We start from the raw sequence: 15,953 nt of genomic DNA on the forward strand, positions 1-15,953 counted from the left end.
AAAGCTATACATAACATGACCTGTGGTCACCCAGATCAGTACAAGATGAAGATAGTAAAAATTAGTACCTGGCCCAGCTCGCAGCACAAAATAATAGGCACTAATGTAAAGTTATGTGGTCCTGTTATTATAATGAGCCAAATAGGCTGTCCTGCTAATATGAACCAGTAGTGACCATAATACATGAAATAGACCAGATAGAATATCGTGTTTTTAGGCAAGTGAATATCCAAATATGTATATAGCGGATATACCCCTAATGGATAGGTGGTGACGGAGAGATGAATAGAATAAAGCACATGGATAGTATCTAGGACTAATGAGGTACAAAAAACACTTAAATTCTTAACCACATATATAAAGTAGAATAACAGCCGAGGGGTGATCAGCCCCTAATGTTGAAATTCATATATGGTAGATATACAGCTGTCCTATATACACAGAAACCATAGTCAAATTGTCCATAGCCCCAAAATATGCAGACACAAACACTGTGTCTGCAAAAAGGTGGAATGGTATATGCGGCATATAGAGGAGCATAAAGCCGCTATATAGGGCAGGATACTGCCATCTCTGTACACACTTAGAATAGTAATGCTAATAGAACATAACCAGGATACCCATCCATACAGAGGTCCAGGGGGCAAAGCCCAACGCGTGTCGCCACTAGAGTGGCTTCGTCAGGAGCGGGTGCCATAATGTGCGGCTGACTACTATATATATACATAGACGCTTACCCTAATGAATTATCCCCGTCAGCTGTGGTGCGGCGACATGATGCCATAGGACTGGGTGTAAAATATCAGCGTGCCCAGCGCCAGAAACCGCACGCGAGCACTTCCGGGAGTGCCAAAATGGTCGTATAAGCACTAGGTGCGCATGCCCAAACCCCCTGTCAATAGGATAGAGACAGAGGAGGTATTCCGGAGCACCAAGATGGCTGCGAGGGGCACATATAGCGCATGCACTGGTTAGATACTCCACCCCCCTAAAAGAATATACATACAGGGACGAACCATCCTGAGACTGTCAGGATGATTCGTGCTGGAGCAAGATAGTAATACATAATATCCACACTATACTAGTGCGGTAATGCCCCATCAGGCACAAGAATAAAGATATTGCGTTGTTTACACAAATTCTCTATACTAGAAACAATAATGAAAGGTATATGGTGATGGAAGTGAACACATGTACAATCATTGAAATATACGCGAATATACCATAATGTATGAGGGTGCTGGCAACAAGATATCTCGTATCCGTCATCCTTATAATACAGGATTAAATAAAAATAAGATCGTATGTTAAAGTAACAAGGGATAATCTGATATCAATCATCCCAACGCTAAATCAAATACTATTATATTACGCGCAAATATGAACCCTCTCCAGTACACTTATCCACCCATAATTCCTACACCAGATATCAGATTGAACTCCAAGAGTACATCCCATATGAACAAGGGCATGGTATATAACAGATAGCCCAAAAGAGCAGTTTATAATCAAAGTGTGAAGTATTTATTCAGCAAAAAAGAAGAAGAATAGGGCGTAAAAAACACATGTACAAGCCCCATATGTTAGCATATACACTCACTGGCCACTTTATTAGGTACACCTGTCCAACTTCTTGTTAACACTTAATTTCTAATCAGCCAATCACATGGCGGCAACTCAGTGCATTTAGGCATGTAGACATGGTCAAGACAATCTCCTGCAGTTCAAACCGAGCATCAGTATGGGGAAGAAAGGTGATTTGAGTGCCTTTGAACGTGGCATGGTTGTTGGTGCCAGAAGGGCTGGTCTGAGTATTTCAGAAACTGCTGATCTACTGGGATTTTCACGCACAACCATCTCTAGGGTTTACAGAGAATGGTCCGAAAAAGAAAAAAAATCCAGTGAGCGGCAGTTCTGTGGGCGGAAATGCCTTGTTGATACCAGAGGTCAGAGGAGAATGGGCAGACTGGTTCGAGCTGATAGAAAGGCAACAGTGACTCAAATCGCCACCCGTTACAACCAAGGTAGGCCTAAGAGCATCTCTGAACGCACAGTGCGTCGAACTTTGAGGCAGATGGGCTACAGCAGCAGAAGACCACACCGGGTACCACTCCTTTCAGCTAAGAACAGGAAACTGAGGCTACAATTTGCACAAGCTCATCGAAATTGGACAGTAGAAGATTGGAAAAACGTTGCTTGGTCTGATGAGTCTCGATTTCTGCTGCGACATTCAGATGGTAGGGTCAGAATTTGGCGTAAACAACATGAAAGCATGGATCCATCCTGCCTTTTATGGAGCATCTTTGGGATGTGCAGCCGACAAATCTGCGGCAACTGTGTGATGCCATCATGTCAATATGGACCAAAATCTCTGAGGAATGCTTCCAGCACCTTGTTGAATCTATGCCACGAAGAATTGAGGCAGTTCTGAAGGCAAAAGGGGTCCAACCTGTTACTAGCATGGTGTACCTAATAAAGTGGCCAGTGAGTGTATTCACACTATAGAATCGCTCTCAATAGTTAGAAAAACCAAACTCCCCTGACACAAACAACTACATCCCTGACCAATCATTCCCATATAGGTAGAGATGCCCATCCAAATTGGATTCTAAGATCCGCAAAGAGGAGACTTAGCAGAATATGGAGGAATGGTTCCTAGAGTGTGAATAATAAGGAGGCATGCGAGCTGGTACCGGGCAAAATAAATAAATATTTTACATGTCCTAAGATATACATATATGTCTGTGACATATGACCGATATAAAGACTATTTGACAAGTGGAAACACCCCACCCGGATACTAAATGCCGAACCATGACAGATAACAAATTAAGGTCCCAAGATGTACTCCTCATAGTTGTTTATAGAAACCAGTGAAGAGAAACTCTTCATTGAGTCCCCTAGGAGTCATGCTCTGTAGATTGTAAATCCATTTTGTTTCACAACACAAAAGCCGCTTAACAATGTCTCCACCCCTTATGTTCAAGTGTACTCCTTCCAGTCCCATGACTTTGAAGTTAGAGGTTTTGCATTGATGGTAGTCCAAAAAATGCGCGGCCACAGAGGAAAGAGTCTTATTTTTCACCCGGTCCCTTGCTGCCGTAGAAATACTTGAAAGATGCTGTTGCATTCTCCTCCTTAATTCTTGCGTGGTCTGTCCCACGTACACCTTCGGGCAATCACAAAAGATAGCATACACCACATTCCTGGATCTGCAGTTGAAAAATTCCTTCGGCTGTATTCGGAAAGGTACTGTGGGAATAGAAAAGCCATCTTGTGAGATCATAAATTGGCAGATATTACATCCCCCGCAGGGATAAGAGCCAAAGGTTCTAGTCCCTCGATTCAACTTCACAACTGGGCGCTGGTAGTGACTGTGACAAAGGTCATCCCTAAGATTTTTTGCCCTTCTTGCTACCATACAGGGTGAGTTGGAGACCACTTATGGAATTCGTTTATCAGTCATGAGAATATCCCAATTACGACCTAAAAGCTTCCGTATATCCGACCACTGGTTATTAAAAGTGGTGATAAGGGCTAAGGGGTGTGTAGATCCACGTACCTTTTTCTCAAAAAGATGTTTCCGATCCTGTTGACAGGCATGTTGAAAGGCCTCCGAGATAAGTCTCTGTGGATATCCTCTTTTCTTGAAACGAGTGGATAGGTCCCTTGCTTGATGTCTGAATTCTTCATCCGTGCTACAATTTCTTCTAACACGAAGTACATGTGTTTTTTACGCCCTATTCTTCTTCTTTTTTGCTGAATAAATACTTCACACTTTGATTATAAACTGCTCTTTTGGGCTATCTGTTATATACCATGCTCTTGTTCATATGGGATGTACTCTTGGAGTTCAATCTGATATCTGGTGTAGGAATTATGGGTGGATAAGTGTACTGGAGAGGGTTCATATTTGCGCGTAATATAATAGTATTTGATTTAGCGTTGGGATGATTGATATCAGATTATCCCTTGTTACTTTAACATACGATCTTATTTTTATTTAATCCTGTATTATAAGGATGACGGATACGAGATATCTTGTTGCCAGCACCCTCATACATTATGGTATATTCGCGTATATTTCAATGATTGTACATGTGTTCACTTCCATCACCATATACCTTTCATTATTGTTTCTAGTATAGAGAATTTGTGTAAACAACGCAATATCTTTATTCTTGTGCCTGATGGGGCATTACCGCACTAGTATAGTGTGGATATTATGTATTACTATCTTGCTCCAGCACGAATCATCCTGACAGTCTCAGGATGGTTCGTCCCTGTATGTATATTCTTTTAGGGGGGCGGAGTATCTAACCAGTGCATGCGCTATATGTGCCCCTCGCAGCCATCTTGGTGCTCCGGAATACCTCCTCTGTCTCTATTCTATTGACAGGGGGTTTGGGCATGCGCACCTAGTGCTTATACGACCATTTTGGCACTCCCGGAAGTGCTCGCGTGCGGCGCCGCTTCCGGCGCTGGGCACGCTGATATTTTACACCCAGTCCTATGGCATCATGTCGCCGCACCACAGCTGACGGGGATAATTCATTAGGGTAAGCGTCTATGTATATATATATAGTAGTCGGCCGCACATTATGGCACCCGCTCCTGACGAAGCCACTCTAGTGGCGACACGCGTTGGGCTTTGCCCCCTGGACCTCTGTATGGATGGGTATCCTGGTTATGTTCTATTAGCATTACTATTCTAAGTGTGTACAGAGATGGCAGTATCCTGCCCTATATAGCGGCTTTATGCTCCTCTATATGCCGCATATACCATTCCACCTTTTTGCAGACACAGTGTTTGTGTCTGCATATTTTGGGGCTATGGACAATTTGACTATGGTTTCTGTGTATATAGGACAGCTGTATATCTACCATATATGAATTTCAACATTAGGGGCTGATCACCCCTCGGCTGTTATTCTACTTTATATATGTGGTTAAGAATTGAAGTGTTTTTTGTACCTCATTAGTCCTAGATACTATCCATGTGCTTTATTCTATTCATCTCTCCGTCACCACCTATCCATTAGGGGTATATCCGCTATATACATATTTGGATATTCACTTGCCTAAAAACACGATATTCTATCTGGTCTATTTCATGTATTATGGTCACTACTGGTTCATATTAGCAGGACAGCCTATTTGGCTCATTATAATAACAGGACCACATAACTTTACATTAGTGCCTATTATTTTGTGCTGCGAGCTGGGCCAGGTACTAATTTTTACTATCTTCATCTTGTACTGATCTGGGTGACCACAGGTCATGTTATGTATAGCTTTATCATCTGCTTACATGTGTATTTAGGACAGCTGTACCCATGATGAAACAATTATTTGCTATTTAATGATCCCTATCATATTACATGTCCAGGGGGAGGTTCCTTATAGGAATCTATGATGTCATACCTGTTTTTAAATGTTTTTATTACTGTAGTGTGTTGTTTTGTGTTTTTTTGGTCGATCTAATAAAATATTTGAAGATATTTTCTATATATATTTTTTCTATTGTTGGTGGTCCCCTTTATATAGCATGACATCTTTTTCTTGGTGTCCATGTATCTTACTTAGGTCATGCTTTGGGTTGAACCATTGTCTTTTGCTATTATGTTGGATGGTGCCCTCCACCTCTTTGTTGCATGTATATTCATTATATATAATACAGCAACCGGAAGGAAGTGAGGTGATATCAGCTTCACCAGGGTAAGACGCAACAACAGACACAGAGTTCAGCGGTACTCCCAGAGGGGGCAAACTGACAAAAAGGACTCGGGTTGTCCGTCGAACCAGAGCACAGAAGAGACAGATTGGGTCGGCAGCCAGTTCACAAACAGCAGCAGGGCCGTACAGAAACTGCGCATAATAAGAGGTGGAAATCCTGACAGGGTCAAAGTAATTCAGGGTTCTTATACAGACTCCGGTGACAGTATTGGTGGCAAATCCCTTTTTGTTGAAGTAAATTGGTTAAACGTTTCAGCGCCTCAGTCTTTCATTTGGACAATAACCATCGACCCAGGATCGGGGTCATCACAGCTGAGAGGACCTGCTGCTGACCAAGTAAGTGTCTGTTCCTTCATGATATCCCTTACACTGTGCATCGCCTGAGGCAACAGCACCGGGTCAAGCCACTAGTGACATCCCCCTCAAGAGACGGACCTCATTGATCTGGTGCTGGGTACCTCGGTCTCCTGGGCGTCACATATGACTCCATTGACAGTCCTTAAGTCAGCATAAGACTTTGCTCCTCTTACGTGAAGTAAAAGGAGTCTTAGGTAATACAGCTCACCATCTGTTAAAGAGACTGTATACATTCGGGCAATTGTTTACCCAAATTGAGTCCGTTGTTTTTTCCATCCTTATAGTACAGCTTTTCTATCCCAGACATAGTGTTCAGGGATTTCACTGTACAAATACTGATGGGCGGAAGAGGCAACTCTGTTTAGCTCAAAATAAACCTGCAGAGTAGAGACTTTTGAGTCTGAAATAACCATATCCACATTACCATCTTCGAAAAACACTTGCTGCATGTTTTCAAGGTGAACAGCAAGCCTAAAAGGTATGTGAAGCATCATGCTTTTTATTTTTTTTGATTCTCCACATGCCCTCAGGGGCGCTTATATACCAAGAATCTAGGTACATAGCTGGTTCATTCCAATTTAATGTATCAAACTTGATATTGGCACAGTCATGTCCTTTGTATACATATTTGAAAAGATATTTAACACTCTTTATTGAAGCACATATCTCAACATTGATATGGCAATTGTACTTGAGTAATAAATAAGGGTTGTATGGAACTACCCATCTATTGTTGATTTCTCACGTTCCTCATCTAGTTTTCCCAGTATTGGGTTGACGGTACTGTGGGTAACCATCAACATTGGGGTTTGTCTCTGTATTAAACCATATCCTCCAGATCGCAGCCGGGAAACACGCCAGCCCACCTCAGAGACCGGTTGCCATGGACGACTGCACCACCGTGTACGCTGTGGGTGCCAGCCCTTTCAGCTCTGCTTGCATGTGTTGCCTCACACAGGTGGAGCGCTGCAGAGCCCTCTGCTCTGCACACTTCCAAAATCAAACTGACACACCCAACCCTCTGCTTAAGGTTTTTTTTTACAAGGAACCTGTGGTCGTAGGCCACATGGAAAACCCGGCCAGGGAGGAAATAGACTGCCCCACTACCATCCTGTAGTCCGTTTAAAAAATAAAAGCCCAGAGCAGGTTTCCTTAAATCTGCATTATACAAATAGCTTGCCCAAGACCAACACTTTTATTTTGCTTTGCAATCACAGCTATGCCTGTGACTGCAAGCCACTCCTACGGTCTCAATACGCTGCTGTGTGCATCCTGGGGGGAAACATAGCAATCCTTACATGTGACACCGGTCACTGCCTCACAACAGACACGCATGCACAGACATACACGTACATACATATACCCTCATGCACATGCATAGGGATACACACAGGCACAGGCACAGGCACAGGCACACATACACACACACACATACAGTGGGGCAAAAAAGTATTTAGTCATTCAGCAATAGTGCAAGTTCCACCACTTAAAAAGATGAGAGGCATCTGTAATTTACATCATAGGTAGACCTCAACTATGGGAGACAAACTGAGAAATAAAAATCCAGAAAATCACATTGTCTGTTTTTTTATCATTTTATTTGCATATTATGGTGGAAAATAAGTATTTGGTCAGAAACAAAATTTCATCTCAATACTTTGTAATATATCCTTTGTTGGCAATGACAGAGGTCAAACGTTTTCTGTAAGTCTTCACAAGGTTGCCACACACTGTTGTTGGTATGTTGGCCCATTCCTCCATGCAGATCTCCTCTAGAGCAATGATGTTTTTGGCTTTTCGCTTGGCAACACGGACTTTCAACTCCCTCCAAAGGTTTTCTATAGGGTTGAGATCTGGAGACTGGCTAGGCCACTCCAGGACCTTGAAATGTTTCTTACGAAGCCACTCCCTCGTTGCCCTGGCGGTGTGCTTTGGATCATTGTCACGTTGAAAGACCCAGCCACGTTTCATCTTCAATGCCCTTGCTAATGGAAGGAGGTTTGCACTCAAAATCTCACGATACATGGCCCCATTCATTCTTTCATGTACCCGGATCAGTCGTCCTGGCCCCTTTGCAGAGAAACAGCCCCAAAGCATGATGTTTCCACCACCATGCTTTACAGTAGGTATGGTGTTTGATGGATGCAACTCAGTATTCTTTTTCCTCCAAACACGACAAGTTGTGTTTCTACCAAACAGTTGCAGTTTGGTTTCATCAGACCATAGGACATTCTCCCAAAACTCCTCTAGATCATCCAAATGCTCTCTAGCAAACTTCAGACGGGCCCGGACATGTACTGGCTTAAGCAGTGGGACACGTCTGGCACTGCAGGATCTGAGTCCATGGTGGCGTAGTGTGTTACTTATGGTAGGCCTTGTTACATTGGTCCCAGCTCTCTGCAGTTCATTCACTAGGTCCCCCCGCGTGGTTCTGGGATTTTTGCTCACCGTTCTTGTGATCATTCTGACCCCACGGGGTGGGATTTTGCGTGGAGCCCCAGATCGAGGGAGATTATCAGTGGTCTTGAATGTCTTCCATTTTCTAATTATTGCTCCCACTGTTGATTTCTTCACTCCAAGCTGGTTGGCTATTGCAGATTCAGTCTTCCCAGCCTGGTGCAGGGCTACAATTTTGTTTCTGGTGTCCTTTGACAGCTCTTTGGTCTTCACCATAGTGGAGTTTGGAGTCAGACTGTTTGAGGGTGTGCACAGGTGTCTTTTTATACTGATAACAAGTTTAAACAGGTGCCATTACTACAGGTAATGAGTGGAGGAAAGAGGAGACTCTTAAAGAAGAAGTTACAGGTCTGTGAGAGCCAGAAATCTTGATTGTTTGTTTCTGACCAAATACTTATTTTCCACCATAATATGCAAATAAAATGATAAAAAAAACAGACAATGTGATTTTCTGGATTTTTATTTCTCAGTTTGTCTCCCATAGTTGAGGTCTACCTATGATGTAAATTACAGACGCCTCTCATCTTTTTAAGTGGTGGAACTTGCACTATTGCTGAATGACTAAATACTTTTTTGCCCCACTGTACATACAGACACATACACAAGCACAGACATACATACATACACAGCCATACATGTACAGACACACATGCACAGACACACACACACATACTGTACATACACACAAAAGCACAGTCGTACATTAACTGACATACACATTCACACACACGCACATGCACAGATATACAAACACGGACAGACGCACATATGCACACACACATGCACAGGCACATATGCAGAACACACATTTCTTATATTTTTTCTTTCATTTGAGATAACTGTGAGGGCAGTAAAAGGTCTTGTCTCAGCAGCCTTGAAAGTGTTCTTTTGTATTATCTTTGAATTTAACTAATGTCTGTACAGTAACTACCTCCCAAAGTTAATGAGAAATCATTTTCAAGGCATTCACACACAAAATAAAAGTTGACTGAAGGGTTAGACACATTAGCAGATTAACATTTCCAGCAAAACATTCTAAGTGATTTAATTATTTTTGACAATGAAGTTCAGTCTTATAGATTTTCAGCCAACTCTGCAAAAGATGTCTCCTTTTGTTCTTTTTATACAAAATGGTTTATTAAGTGCTGATGTGTTTTCTCTCCTGCACTTCGAATAATAATCATAAAGAGATTCATATAGTAGGACGCATTAGTGTGGAATATCATAAGAGACTTTTGTGAGAACCAGTTTTTGATTGTTTATGGTCTACGTGACTTATGATGTGCTAATGCCACCAGGGACATGGACCTTCACAATGTTTTGCCGAGAGTAATTTTATTGTGATATATATGCTGTGATTTACCTATTTTTTGTTTCAATACATTTTTTGAATACAGTCTAATAGTAGTCCAGCAATGACAGTGTTAATAGAAATGTTATTTCATCTGCTTGAACTAAGCTTTTTTCAACTCTAAGCTCTATTTGCAGTATAATACTGCAGCATAAATCATTCATTCTGCAGATGCTATTTGTTATTCATATGATTATAATTAAAACCTCCAGTGCATGGCTACATATCCATGACCTGGACCTTCTCTGTTACTGTCTGCTGCAGTTTGGCTCCCTGTGCTTGTTTACACGATGAAACATAGATGCGGACGTGCAATGACTTTACTTTTCTTTATACTGTAGTAATACATGCTGCACAATGTTCCAAATCCATGAAAGGTTGTTGTAATGTTTATAATTACATAGCCAAGGTCAGCCAATGCTCATGATGAACATATAGGTGACACAAAAGTTTGTTGTGTAGCAACACTACAGTGTCCACCCTTAAAAGAACTGTGGAATATGATGGCGCTATATAAGTAAGTAAAATAAATAGCACGGTGGCGCAGTGGTTAGTACAGCAGCCTTGCAGCGCTGGAGTCCTGGGTTCAAACCCCACCAAGGACAACATCTGCAAAGAGTTTGTATGTTCTCTCTGTGTTTGCATGGGTTTCCTTCGGGTTCTCCGGTTTCCTCCCACATTCCAAAGACATACTGGTAGGGAATTTAGATTGTGAGCCCCATCGGGGACAGTGATGATAATGTGTGCAACCTGTAAAGCGCTGCGGAAAATGTTAATGTTATATAAAAATAAAGATTATTATTAGCTTTTCAGGAATTACATTAAAGGATCTGTCCACCACTCGGACAACCCCTTGTCAATCAGTAAAGTTCTTCCATGTAAAATAATAGCAGCCATGCTTGCCTTGTTGCCGCAATGTCGGCACAAAACGAAACTGACCCCCGGAAGAAGTGAGAGCTGCTGCTGCTCTCTAAATTCCTCCAGACATGCGAAGGAAGTGAGAGGGAAGCCTCTGCTGATTGACTGCAGGGCTCGCGTGACATAACAGTATCACACTAGCCTCAGGAAGGCAGGTGCTGATATCGTTGGAACGGTGCCCACACTGGAGGCTGTTATTATTTTACATGGGTGAACTATGGTAACTGAGAAAGGCTTGTCCAAGTACTGGACAACCCTGTAAAGTTACACAATTTGTCATGATACCAATTTAATACCCTAATAATACCAACCGATGGCATTCATCAAGATGGATGTCTTACCAATGGCATCTGTCGGTTGTATGTTTCCTTTTCATGTTTAAAGGTTTTGTTCAGTCTGAATTGATATATCTGTGGTCACACTGTGCACTTTGAGGATTCGCCAGTTTCTGTGTCAGGACCGGCGGGTATGGATTCTTCATGCATACTCCTGGGCAGAGCCCATCTAGTGGGCACAGCCTCGCTCCATACACAAGTGTATGGAAAGAGGCTGCACCCACTAAACGGGCTCTGTCCGGGAGTAAGCATAAAGCATTTGTACCCTCTAGTCCCGGGTCAGAAACCGATAAATCCTTGCAGCGCACAGTGCATGCGCTGGGGGGATTCATAAGTCTGCCGTTACACAGCGTGACTATAGACTTTCCATTTTAGACCAGACAACTCTTTTAACCTGATCAACATCCTCTGTACATGTACAATGCATGTCTGGTGTGTGTGAATGGCACGGGCTCAGGAGCTGAGCCCGCACCATACATAGTGGGTGCTGGCAGTGCTATATTCACGATCTCTAGAGGAATTAAGCAAAACGTTTTAAAAATATTAAGAATGAAAAAAAAGAAAAGTTTAAATTACCCCTTTACAAAAATAAAGAAATGAAAAATAAGCATATTCAAGATTGCGGTGTCTGCAAAACTTCAATCTATCAAAATATCAAAATATTTAACCCAAATGTTAAATGACGTAAAGCAAAAAAAATATCAAAATGCCAGAATTGCTCTTCTTTGCTTGTCGCATCTTCCCCCAAAATGTAAACCACTTTGACATTTTTTTTTTAAATTCTGTGGAAGCATGGTTGAAAAGCAATGTCTGACTTTCATTTGTTCATTTTCATAGATCTTTTATTTATTATTACTTTTGTCAGATTCAAGTTATTTCTGTGCGCATTGTGGGTTTTTCTGTCGTTAGATGAGGGGTAACAACAATTTTGACCAAGTGTGTCTCTGCTTGTGGAACTCATACTCAATGCTGAGCAAATCATGATGTTTTGAATTTTTTTTTCTATTTTTAAATCATTAGTATAACCTTAACATGTCTGTCCAGACTGCCACAAATTTTGCTCCTTGGTGCTGAAATTTCAGTGTTGAGGAGTGTGTTTATATTGTATATGTTCGGTAATCCAGATGTGTGTGCCAACTGGCAGTTGTACACTGGTATCAATGTAAGTGATTGCTAAATATGTATAATCTTGTCAAGTGATTTGCTATATTAGTCTGAAGTACCTGGTGAGTACAACATTATCACTACTAGATTATAGACAAGTGTTTGAAATTGCCAGTGTGAGGACGTGCATAATTGATTTCAGTGTCATCCTCGGGAGGCCCGGAACGCTCTAGCTGATCGTTATGAACGTGCTTTAATTGTTAGAAGAGGCCTCACTGGGGCTTTGGGGTACGGTAAAACGACAAAAAGAGTCTGTATGTGAACAAACATGATATTTAAGTCTGAACATTGCAGACTAGTAGGAGATTTATAAAAACCTATAAAATTACGCTGCTTTTAAATGTATATTGTATTGCTTTGTTTAAATAACCAAAGTGAGATGCTTTCTTGTGAAAGAGGTCAGTAAATTCTGTTTAATGATTATTTTACTTTACATATTATCAAAATACGATAGTGAAACATTGACAGTCAAAACGTCAATAAGGGAGTTGTCCTGTGATAACTTGCTAATCAGTGTGGCGTACCATCACTGGAACTCATGCCGACGAAACAGTGGCCTTAACAAGATCAGTGTCATTATAACGCTTCTGAATAAAAATATCAGCCCATTCTGTGCACTTTAATAATAATTTCCCCTCACTATGTTCCCTGCAAAAGATATGACTTCTACAGTCTCTATAAAATTTTGTCTCCATATCGTCCACCCTTAGAAACGATAAGACACCATCTCACCTTATTACTTGTAACCATCATAACCTCCACACAATCCGCCCTTATGAACTATGTTTTCCACATCGTTGCACCTTATGAACTAACCTTTGCAATATCCGCTCTTATGAAGTATAACACCTAATTTTCTCTTATGAACTATCCCTTTACATCATCCACCCTTATGAACTATAACCTTTGCACTATCCACTCTTATGAACTATGAAAACACACCATCACCTCTTATGACTTATAGTCTCTACTCCATCCTCATTATGAATTATAACTACCACACTTTCGCTACTTCATGCTTTTCCCTCTCCACTGTTTCTCCACACACTATCACTATATCTACACTGCTCCTCTTGCCGCCTTCTCCAGTCTACCCCCTGCAGTCTACCCGCATCTTTAGTCTTTAGTGTATCCTCTAGTCTATATTGTCCCCTCTCTGTATTTCTCCCTCTCCATAATGTGCCTCTCTCAATATTACACCTTATTTATACTATACTCTGTCTATAATGTGCCTATTCCCTATAGCCACCGGTACAAAGTATTATGACCTAATAATAATAATAATAATTTTATTTATATAGCGCCAACTTATTCCGCAGCGCTTTACAAATTATAAAGGGGACTTGTACAGACAATAGACATTACAGCATAACAGAAATCACAGTTCAAAACAGATACCAAGAGGAGTGAGGGCCCTGCTCGCAAGCTTACAAACTATGAGGAAAAGGGGAGACACAAGAGGTGGATGGTAACAATTGCTTTAGTTATTCGGACCAGCCATAGTGTCCTATGCACAATACTAGGGCCCCCACAACCCTCCATACACAGTGTGATGGCACCACAGATCCCCACACACAGTGTGATGCTGGACATAGCCCCTATACTCAGTATTTTGTTACCATAGCTCCTTATACGAAGTATGATGAACCATAGCACATAACACAGTATGATGTGCCCACCGTCCTTTTATACATAGAATGGTGGTGACTAGTGTTGAGCATTCCGATACCGCAAGTATCGGGTATCGACCAATATTTGCTGTATCGGAATTCCGATACCGAGTTCTGATATTTTTGTGATATCGGAAATCGGAATCGGAAGTTCCCAGTGTATGGTTCCCAGGGTCTGGAGGAGAGGAGACTCTCCTTCAGGCCCTGGGATCCATATTCATGTAAAAAATAAAGAATAAAAATAAAAAATATGGATATACTCACCCCTCCGGCGGACCCTGGACCTTAGCGATGTAACCGGCAGCCTCCGTTCCTAAGAATGCAGTGAGTGTAGGACCTGCGATGACGTCGCGGCTTGTGATTGGTCGCGTGAGCGGTCACATGAGCGGTCACGCGACCAATCACAAGCCACGACGTCATCGAAGGTCCTTCACTCTGCATTCTTAGGAACGGAGGCAGACGCTTGGACCGGTGAGAGCCAGGGGCCGTCCGAGGGTGAGTATATCAATATTTTTTATTTTTATTCTTTATTTTATACACGAATATAGATCCCAGGGCCTGAAGGAGAGTTTCCTCTCCTTCAGACCCTGGGAACCATTCCGATATTTTGTGTCCCATTGATATGCATTGGTATCGGGTATCGGTATCGGCGATATCCGATATTTTTTGGGTATCGGCCGATCCAATCCGATACCGATACCTTTGCATATTGGAAGGTATCGCTCAACACTAGTGGTGACCATAGCCCCCTTTACAATGTATGATAACCTATAGCCCACCATAAACAGTATGAAGTCACGACGATCTCCATAAACACAGTATGATGGTGACTATATCCCCTATACAGTATAATGTCCCCCACAGCTATATAAAGTATGATCACTCCACAGCCCTATAACCATCAGTATGATGGCTCTGCAACCCCCACAAACAGTATGACACTGACTATAGCCCCTTATACATCGTATGATGACAACATACCCCCATACACAGTATGATGCCCCTACAACCCCTATAAATAATATGATGCCCCTCCTTGCCCTTATATACAGTATGAGGCCTCAAAGCCCATTATGTACAGTATTATATATATACTATATAAAGTATGATGCCCTATAGCCCTGTATACACAGATTATGTGCTAAAAAAAACTTTATACTGACCTTATTGTGGTTCCTCACCTACTGCAGCTTCTGTCATCTTGTATGGCTTCTCATCACATTATGATGGTGAAAATTGCCCCCTATACACAGTATGTTGCTACCATAACCCCTATACGAAGTATGATGAACCATAGCCCTCATACACAGCGTGATGCCCCCCACCCCCTCTATACATACAATTATGGCGACCAAGGCTCCCTATACAAAATATGGTAACCCATAGCCCACCATACACAGTATGATGCCACAACATCGTCCATAACACACAGCATGATGGTGCCCATATGCCTTATGCACAATATAATGTCCCCCACAACTATATGTAGTATTTTCGCCCCCACAGCCCCTTATCCACAGTATGAGGGCTCTGCAGCCCCCAAACACAGTATGAAAGTGACTATAGCCCCTTATGCATCATATGATGATACCATAGCCCCTCACAATGTGATGTCCCTACTACCGCTATAAACAATATGATGCCCCATAACCCCTATAAACAGTAGGAGGCCTCGTAGTCCTCTGTGCACAGTATTATGGCCCATATCTCCAAATATATATTATAATGCCTCTATAGCGCTAAAAGAAAATCATTATACTCGCCTTATTGTGGTTCCTCACCCACTGCAGCCTCCCTCACCTTGTACAGCTTGTCTCACTGTGGACCTACATGGGTGGCATAATGAAGTGATGTCATCTCATCGCCTGATGTCCCCTGTACAGTGCTGCCCTCCAACAGTTCACAGACCAGAACCTGCCTGTGTCTTTCTGGAGTAAGTGCAGGGAGCCAATTGCTTTCTGCTAC

The 15,953-nt window shown here is 42.0% G+C and overlaps 1 protein-coding gene across 1 annotated transcript in view; it reads left to right on the plus strand.

Annotated features, from left to right (window-relative positions):
* TMEM132B (transmembrane protein 132B) overlaps positions 1-15,953 on the plus strand; it is a 1,073,183-nt gene that overhangs the window by 292,082 nt on the left and 765,148 nt on the right. The gene's annotated exons all lie outside the window — the stretch shown is intronic.

Source organism: Ranitomeya variabilis, chromosome 1, assembly GCF_051348905.1.
Source record: "Ranitomeya variabilis isolate aRanVar5 chromosome 1, aRanVar5.hap1, whole genome shotgun sequence".
In the NCBI taxonomy this organism is placed as follows: domain Eukaryota; kingdom Metazoa; phylum Chordata; class Amphibia; order Anura; family Dendrobatidae; genus Ranitomeya; species Ranitomeya variabilis.